Source organism: Rattus norvegicus, chromosome 18 (genome assembly GCF_036323735.1).
Source record: "Rattus norvegicus strain BN/NHsdMcwi chromosome 18, GRCr8, whole genome shotgun sequence".
NCBI lineage: Eukaryota > Metazoa > Chordata > Mammalia > Rodentia > Muridae > Rattus > Rattus norvegicus.
Window position 1 is genome coordinate 55,302,136 of NC_086036.1, and position 10,263 is coordinate 55,312,398.

Below are 10,263 nucleotides of genomic sequence, written 5' to 3' on the forward strand. Positions count from 1 at the left end.
GGACCTGAGGACCCGACCCTTCTCCTGATTTAGTAGCTCTGTTCCCGGAACCAGGGGGCCATAAAACCTTTTGGCTCCCCTTATCTCCTGGAGCCATAAAACAATCCTGTAATTTGTGGTGCCTTCCCCTTTGACACCCCCATCCCCTGGGGCTCACAGCCTCTGCCTTTAAATACCCTTTCTCCCAGCCTCTCTGGTCGAACCCCAGTGCACTGGTTCCTATCGATAAACCTCATGTGATTACAGCAAGGATGGTCTTGTGTGAGTTCTTGGGGGGAGGTGTCGCGTCACCCCGAGACTTGAGTGAGGGTCTCCCCGCTCTGGGGATCTTTCACTTCCTTCCTTCCTTCCTTCCTTCCTTCCTTCCTTCCTTCCTTCCTTCCTTCCTTCCCTGCCTCCCTCCTTTATTCTTTCATTCCTTTCTATCTTTTTTTTAAAGTAATTTCAAATATTTGTTTGGTTCTTTTTCATGGTTTCAATTCCTTAGTGATTTTTCCCTCCATGTTGTTGGGTTTTTTGTTGTTGTTGTTGTTGTTGTTGTTGTTGTTGTTGTTGTTGTTTTTGTTTTTGTTTTTGTTTTTTGTAAGCTTAGACTTTTTCAAAACCTTCTTTATTTGGGGTCCTTATACCCCTCAACTTCCCTTCTAGCCTATTGACCAGAGGTAGGGGAGAAAAAAGGTTAAGAGGAAAAGGGAGTTTGGCTCTGTTTAGAAGTACTTCCTCAGGGCAATCTCACTCTTCATTGTCAGGATACAAGTAGTCCAGCCCAATAGCAAACACCAAACAAGAAACCGTTGCAGCAGTTAGACTGAAGAGAAACAGCAAGGGTCTGCTGAATAACAAAAAAACCAAAAAGTAACAACAAAAAAAACAACCCACTGGTATTAATTCCTATTGCTGGCAGTTATCTTTCTAGGCACAGCCATTAGGAGACTGTTCCTCTAGCAGTGCACTTCCTTCCTAACACCTGACTTTTCCAGGCAGTGCCCCTTTAGGGCAATTAACTGTGGGGTTTTAGGGGAGAATCTCAGCTTTAGGCTCCTGTTCCACACTTCTACCTGTCTCTGTAGCCTGTGATACCTCAGTCCTCTTATTCTGCAATTTTGATCTAGCCCTTGTGTCTCTACCACCCAGAATACATTTCCAGCTACACACGTGTGTGTGTGTGTGTGTGTGTGTGTGTGTGTGTGTGTGTGTGTGTGTGTGTGCTACAACCCTCACCTCACAGGGGATAGGATATGAGATAGTTAATTCTGGAGTCAAATATGAGTGACCCTAGCCTAGGAACTTAGATTCATGTAACCCCAACCTCCATGTTTCAATGTTTTAACACTCAGGAAGTTTTATAGCAGCAGATCAAAGAAAGTCACAAATCAAGTCAATTTTCAAATACATAGTTAGAAATCAGGCCAGTTATAGAAGAATGGAAAAAATATAAGCTATAACCTTCAGATGGTCTCTGACAGCATTGTTATCCTTTTCGTTGGCAGAAACTAGAGGTTTGTTTGTAAATTCCAAAGGAATTACTGAACAGTCACAGCAATGTTAGTTCACATAAACAATGAATGGCTATTAAGGGAATCAAAAATGGCTCCACTTGCAGTTTTCTAATTTCTCCAAGCCATTGAGGCTCTAATCAGTCAATCAGCCTTTGTTGTTCACAGCTTATTTCTAGAAAAATCTCACTCCGTGGTCTTAGATATCTATGTTCAAGCTGCTGCTGCTGCCACTGCTGCCGCCACCGCTGCTGCCGCTGCTGCCGCCTCCGCCTAAGCAGCTGGAGTAAATTGCAGCAGCTGCAGGCAGGTTGGTGTCTTCTTTACGGAGAAGCCTAAGTTTCTTGTGTCTTTCTTCAGCCCCCCCCCCCTCTCTCTCTCCTGTGGGCTATTGTTCTTTATTTTGACTTTTACTTTTCCCGAGGTGACAGCGAGGAGGCTTCTAGTCTTCCACCTTGTCTGGAAGTCTGATTTCAATGTTCATACGGTTGGAATGTGTCAACGAACAGATGCTTCTGATATGTCAGAGCAGTGCAAGAGAAAGCAGCGCAGAGTAAACAGAGACCTACGTGATGTCTTACTTGTTTGACTTCGGTTTGCATTTCTGACGGATATTTTTAAGGGGGAAACTGTCATAAGAGTCCACCCTTCTATACACTTTCCCATTCTTAAAGGAGAAGAGGATATTTTAAAAACTTACAAACACTGTTGCAAAAAGTGTTGTCCCCACTTCTCTTTCAAAATATGTATCAGTGTGCACTGAGAAAAATTACAGACTGTGCACACAGCTTTAAGTTTTAAATGCACTGGTACCACAGTAATTCTATATCAATCCATTTGTAAACCTTGTACTCCTTTGTCAGAGACTGAAGGGATCTTATGTTAGAGCAGGTTAGCAGTGGTGAGGGTCACAGTCTGCTTCATCCCTGACTTCTGTAGTTCGGGATTGAACTAACATTATTTTCAAGTGGTCAGGCCAGTTGAGGCTGTGTTCTGCTATACTCCAACTGATCTGTCCCCGACTTATTAGAACTATAGTAGCTGAGACACAGTGGTGCACAAATCATTAAATTTGTCACTTCTACGTAGAGATAATGAAGATCATGTTCACATATTCATTTAACAAACAAACAAACAAAGCCTTTGAAATCCTTCTATTATTCTCTTGAAATACTTAGCTCATGAAATGTAAAAAGAAGTTACTATGAGGTCTATTTTTAGAAGCTGCTGCAGAACAAAATAATCTCAAAACTCAAAATTCAGATCTTTCAGTAGCGCCCTATGAACGCTGCTTTTCTCCTAGGAATACACGTGTTCAGTAATGTTCTTCTGGAGACAGAAAATTCATTTTTACATGGATAGATCTATCCCATTTCATACCCGTCTAACATAATTTGTCTCCGAATTATTACTAACATAACATTTTTTTGTTAGTGTTCTTTCCCAGGAGATTGAGTTGCAGAATTATGGAGAAAATCCTGATTGCTAGGAATTTACATTTTTTAAAACCAAGGTATGACTTTTTGGATGTTATAATAATGGTGAAACATTCCATATACAAAAACAATACATTGCAATCTCATTCAGGTAGCAAATGCTTTGTCTTTCAATAGCCTTAATATTCAGCCAAAATGGGAATTTTATTAAGGTCTGAGGTAACTCCCACTTCATTTGGTAATTTGTTAATATCCTTGCAGCTTCATATATTCATTTAATTAGACCATTTAGATAGAGAATCTATTTGTGCGAAGGATATGGAAAATAGGTGATATTCTTAAAATACTAGCAAAATGGTTATCGTACCACAAAACAGTTGCTTTTATCTATTGCATTTTTAAATTTAACCAAAACCAGACTTAACTGCAAGAATGTCTGAAGCAGAATTTTTTTCTCTTTCAGAAAATTGTATTAATTTTATAAAATTTCAAACATTACAAGGAGATTCAAATATTTAAATATTTAAATACTCCAAGATATCTAACAGCTGAAGCAGAAAAAAGAGTTAATTCTTATAAAACAAAGACGACAAGAAGCATATGTGTTAAAATTGACCCCAAATTTGGTTGTATTTTGGTTATTTTGCCTTCAACTCATTGTCCTACTTGGCTCATTATGCAAAGGGAAGAGAGTATTATGGAATGGCTTTTCCTAGCTCATGAACACAGTAAAAAATTAAAGATATGCGTAGAAAGATTATTGAATTAATTATAAATTAATATAAATTAAATTAATATAAATTATAAATTAATTATAATTAATTATTGAATTAATAAGACTACATCAATTGTCAGGAACAGATCTGGCCAAAATTATAGTAACTCTTGCTAATGGTGAGATTGTGTCATTATGGGTGGTCAATGAAGATTGGCTTGTAGTAACTACTTGGGAGAAATTAATAACAAGTATCTGAAAAGAGAATGAGTATAGTTTATAAAATGAACTAACTGGATTCTTCCATGTATTATAAAAAGAACAACAGTTCCAGAGGTACCAACCTTCTATACTGATGCAAACAAGATAGGGATCCAGGTTATAAATCAGACTCAGAATTAACTTTGTTATTTATGCAATTAAAACAGGCCACCAGAAGTAGAAACTATCCATTATGTATTACTCATATTTGGTGCCATGAAGGTTTGCCAGGTCCAATGGCATAAGGAAATGAAGAGAGTGACCATTCACTAATAGGATATATGTTAGAAGCCTCAACATTTTATGAGAAACATCATGGTAATGGGAAATTTTAAAGAAAAGAAATTCTAGCACTTGACAGCAAGTCAAAGAAATGATAAGAAAATTTCCTGTGTATTCTCTATACAACCAAATTCTGTTACCTGCTGGTAGCAACCCTAGGGATACTGGAAGAAATAACACCTGACAGATGGATGTTTTTCATTTTGCAGAATTTGGAAAACAAACGTATATAGACCATACTATTGACATGTACTCAGGATTTCATTGGGCAACTGCTCTAAGTTCTGAAAAGGTTGATTGTGCAATTACACACTTATTGGAACTAACGGCAATTGTAAGGATGCCTGCCCAAATTAAGATAGATAATGCTCCTCCACATGTATTGAATAAGATGAGACAATTCTTTTCATATAACAATATAAAACGTTACTGCTATACCACACAATCCCACAGGACAAGGAAATGTAGAAAGAGCCAATTGTACCTTAAAATAGATGGTTATTAAACAAAAAGGAAATGTAAAGAACCCAAACACAGATTAAATAGTACTGTTTACAATATTTAATATTTGTGAGAAAGGAATGACAGCAGTGGAGAGAAATTGAGTTATTAAAAAAAAAAACCAACAAAACCCTGAGGAACTAAACCACTGACGCTAGAATGGAAACTTGTAATAGTTTTAAGTTGGGGATGTGGTTATGATTATATATCTACAGGGAATGAAAAAATGTGGTGACAAACAAAACTCTTAAAGATTAGATTTGAGCAGGGAAAACCTTTTGTCATCTGGGTTATGAATGTCTTTACAAAGCAAACAGTGATTCACTCTCACAGACTTTCTCAGTCACTGATCTCTCTAAACTATGTATGCAAATCGCTTTCAAAAGGGCCAGCCCGAATGATCAATCACACAAAGACTGAACAGCACAGAGCCTGAATAACACAGACTGGATAACACAGAGACTGGACAGAAAAAGACACAGCTAGCTTTCCTAGGATTTGGCCGGTATCCCAAGTTTCACAAGGTACCCAAATGATATCTTTGTCTCCAGACAAGTGATTTTAAGAACATGACTCCCTATTCAGAAAAGGTGGGATGGATGTTTTTGGTCCTTTGTGTTATGATTCTTATCTTCTAGAATGGTTGGTTGTTACTGTTTATGTCCAAGGAGGAAACAAAATAAAGTTTAAAACAGGGATCTGTCTCCTCTATTTAATAATGAAGAAAAAGAGGCAAAAGGAATAGTAGGTGGATGGATGAATAGATAGATAGATAGATAGATAGATAGATAGATAGATAGATAGATAGATAGATAGATAAAATACTAGTCTTAAATATTTTACTTTGGCATAAATTAATATATCTTGATAGAAATTTAAAGTTTTGTTTTTTTGTTGAGTAATAGAAGTTTAAGGTTGTTCTGTTTGATTATTGATTCTTGATAGATATATAAGGTTGGTTTTTTTTGACTATCATTTGGTATGCTGTACATAAGCAGCTTATTTTAAAATGTGATGCAACGTTCTAGTATTTTTTTTTTGGTTCTCACAATTATTTCTATTGTGTGTAGACAGTTGATATTAGGGGAAAAGACATATAAAAACAGAAAGGGAGATGTGAAGTGGAAATTTTGTGTTTCTTTAACAACTTAATTGTGCTACATGATGTTTTTCTGGAAGCTGTCTTGTGAGGGGTGTCTTAGAATTTTAATGCTGAGAACAGAAACCATGACCAAGGCAATTTATATAAGAACAACATTTAATTGGGGCTGGCTCACAGGTTCAGAGGTTCAGTTCATTATCATCAAGGTGGGAGCAGGGCAGCATCCAGGCAGGCATGGTGCAGGCAAAGCTGAGCGTTCCACATCTTTATCTGAAGTTGCTAACAGAATACTGGTTTCCAGGCAGCTAGGATGACGGTCTTAAAGCCCACACCACAGTGACACACCTACTCCAACAGGGCTGTACCTTCTAATAGTGCAACTCCCTGGGCCAAGCATATATAAACCATCACAGAGGGCATGTGGTGTTCTGCTCACAACAGAAACTTTAAGAGGGCGCATGATGCTTAGTATAAATGGAAGCCCACGGACAGCAAGAGGATGCTCTTGCATTGCTACACTGCACAACGCTTCACCTCTTCACTAGTCTTCAGAGATCTTCTTTGGTCTTCACTTTGTAGAGGAAAACAGGCCAAAGAATTTCTTGTGGTATTCCAGCTAATTCTGGCTACTTCTGATTTGTGGGGATTCAGTGGAGCCTTGCTCTTTCTGCTGGATTGTGCTGCTGATTGGTGTTTGGTGTTTGGTGTTTGCTATTGAACTAGAACGCTGACAATGACGGGTAGAATCACCTCAAGAAACTTCTGACCAGGTCCACAACATCTTTTTCCTGTTAACCTTCTTTCCCCCTACCTATGTGTGGTGGATTAGAAGGGATATTAAAGCATTTAAGAACACTAAATAAAATAGGTTTTGAAGAAAATCTACGCCTATGTGGGCTTCTTTATTTCCAAACAAAATTACTGACTCCTCCTATCGCTTCTCGGCCTTTTGGCTAAGATCAAGTGTAAAATTACTGACTCCTGTATCACATTCCGAATTGAGCTAGTGGCTGATGCTTTGTTTTAATGGAGTGCTCTTTGCTCTGCTCATAGTCCAGTAGTGTACTACTTTAGAAGGACCAACATCTACCTCTAGTCATCAGTTCCCACAACTTTCCTTTTAAATGCTGCTTAAATCCCAGCACTCCTTCAGGACCAGGACCAACCTCTCTTGTCCATGAACTCCCTTCGAACTTCAGTTTGCATTTTTGTTGTTCTTTCCAAAATGTCCAAGTTCCGTTCTGGGCATCTATTTCCATTCCATCTTCCAAAATGTGATTCATGTTATTTTTCAGGTTCTCTTTATGATTTGATTTCACGTTATCGTTGTCATTATTTCTCTTGGAACTGGAAAACAGTCGTGGTTGGTTTGTTTGTTTGCTTTTCTGGAAAACTTTACTGAAACATTTCATGTGGAAATGCTGTTGGTAGCCACAAAGCCTGGTAACCCTGGATGTTCACCTCTATCAGTTCCAATGATCTGGAATCTCCAAATAGACAACACTCCACTGAGTATGTCCAGTAAGAACCTGTTAAAATTGTATTTTGCAAACAAATTAAGAAGCTGCACCTGGGAAAGAGGCAGTGTCACTTATGCTCTTAACAGCATGAGTAAGGAATGGTTCTTAGAGCACAGTCAACAAAGGACCAGGGGTCCATTAGAGCCCCATCGTCCACACAGAAGGTACTTATTGCCCATGTCTAAGGGTGTTGGAAGTTCTCACCATTTTCTCTGCTTATCAACAAATCCATGTTAATGTAGCCCCTCAATTTTCAAAATATGATTAACCTTTACAGTACCCCCTAATGTACAATGGTCAGTGTCGGCTGCTGCCCTCTGAAATAATGAACAATATCATTAAAAATAAGTGAAGAGGTTATCTTTACTAGTTGAATTATACTTAGCTTCTACTTGGAAATTATTAACATTGAAACAGTAGTATTTCCTGATGATTTAGTTAGATCACAACTTATATTTCCGGTAGCTGATATTGTCACGATTTTCTGAAGATTAAAAAAAAAACAGCTCAATTAGCTGCTGTTCAAACATCATTTTGTGACTCCATCTCATTTTCATAGTCCTTTGAAACTTCTCACACATAGTGGAGAGAAATTTAACAGGACAGGCTGTCTGTGGAGTTACATAGCAGCTTATCCCCTTTCCTCGTTTATCTGAATGTTTGATCCTCTGAGGAAATGCTATAGTTTTAAATTATGTTTATGAAAGTTCAATGGAGGTAGAAGTAATCCAATTAAAAATAGTCTTCTTCCTGAAATATTGTTACCTACTGTAGAAACTTGATTCTTGCTATAACTTTGGTTGATAACTGTGGTAAAAAGAAATTTAAATGAGAAATAATAAAGCTTAACAGAAAGATATTACCAGACACAATAATATTCTTTAAAAATAAGAATTTGTTTATGTTATGTTCCTTTTATAAAAATATTTAACATTTTTTTCAGTGAAAAACTTGTATTTCTGCTTACTAATTACTATATAGTCCTATAATAAAAACATGCTATCATTACTCTCAGATAAATAACCAGGAAGTCCTCCTAATGTATTTTATCCATTGGATCTGAGGCTCTTTTTTTGTTAATTCCATAAATTACACTTATGTTTCAGATAATGGTGTTTGTACCTATTTGGTTTTTGTACCTGATCACTATTAAATATTAATAATTTAATTATTAATAATTAATGACAATCTTCTAGGTAAAATTGATATTCAATGTATCATTTAGCATCTTTGATTTTGGCAACACTTATAATGTAGAGAAAAATACAAAAAAAGTGTCAATTATCCTAAAACATTTATGTTTTACATATTGACAAGAAGCACAGACATGCCTGATCTCATATGCACATAGGGAAGGCAGAATGCTAAAGTGAAGACTTACTTAAATTGGGTCACTGTTTACATTCCCTTTAAAACATTAACATAAAGGGCTGAGAGTTGCTGGCAGTCAAATTCTCTGTGTAGTTGCCTTATATTAAAGAAGTTGCTGACTATGAACTTATAAAAAAATACAAAAAGAAGAAATACTTTTTTATTTGTTTATTCCTACATTTTTGGTGGACATTTGGTTGTGATTTTAGAATTTATCATGTATATGTATGTATGTGTGGAGGCATAAGGAGGACACTGAGTGTCCTACTCTCTTTCTTTGAAATAGGATCACTCACTAAACCTAGATATAGGCTGCCAGCCAGTAAGACCCAGTGATGCTCTTCTCTCTGAATCCCACGGCATTAAGTTCAAAGACATGTGGTCAGTCCTGATTTTTAATGTGGGTGCTGGCATCTGAACTCAGGTCTTCATAGTGGTAACAAGGACCCTTATCTACTGAGATACATCTTTGGCTCCAGATTCCGACTTTTCTAAGGTTAATAGTAGTTATAGATAAACATAGACCAATAGGTAGGTAGTTAGTTAGGTAGGTAGATAGATAGATAGATAGATAGATAGATAGATAGATAGATAGATAGATAGATAATGATGATAGATGCATATGTCTATATGTGCATAAAAACGAGAGCATAACTTATGTAACAAGGCTATGTATATGCATAATATGAACATAATATGTACTATTATATAGTGTGCATATATGTGTATATACTCCATATACCTTTGAAGGTTTACATTTTCTGTGATACTGTGCATTATCTCCAAAATTCAAATTCATCAACCTACATATACTAAAGTCTAAATAAAGAGATAATGTTATTTTTTAAGGATACATTTCTAGATAATAGCAATAACTCAATTTGGATTCTTAAATCATTGAAATTTAAAAGGCTTTAACTCTTTAATGAGATTTGTGTCCAGTCAGAGTTCCTAGAAAAATGTATGCATTTGGGCATGCATGTGTGTCTATGTGTGCTCTTCATATTATCTATAGGAAATTAGTATTTCGGTGTTTTTTTGCTTGTGTTATTGTTTGAACTCATTTCTGACCTTTCTCTATGATATTCTAGTTCTTCAAAATCCTTTGTTCTACATAAATAGCATTCTTAGTTAATCTCTGAAAGACTTAATTGGTTCAGGAAAACATAGCTCCCTGGTGGTAAACTTCACACCATTTCCTGAACTTGGCACAATATATACTCAATGCAAACAAGGTATTTTCATCTTAGATGTAAAGAACATAATGAGAGTCTTTTGATTAAATATGGGTACAAATTGTCTTGTTCCTGAAGATGCATGAAGCATCAGCAGCTGGGAATGTATGTGTGAATTTCTGTATATTTTACCCTAGCTTCAGACTGTAGGATAACTCCTCATCCTGGGGGGAAAAAGTCTATTTTTAGCACCCCAATCTCAATTTTTTATTTTGAATTTTATTCGTTGTATATCTGAAATGCTGACTGTGAATGAAGAAGATAAAAAAAATTAATCACTCAGGCAAAACTATTTCATCTCATCATAGCACTGTTGATCGACTGCCTAGCTCCTTTAACTCACC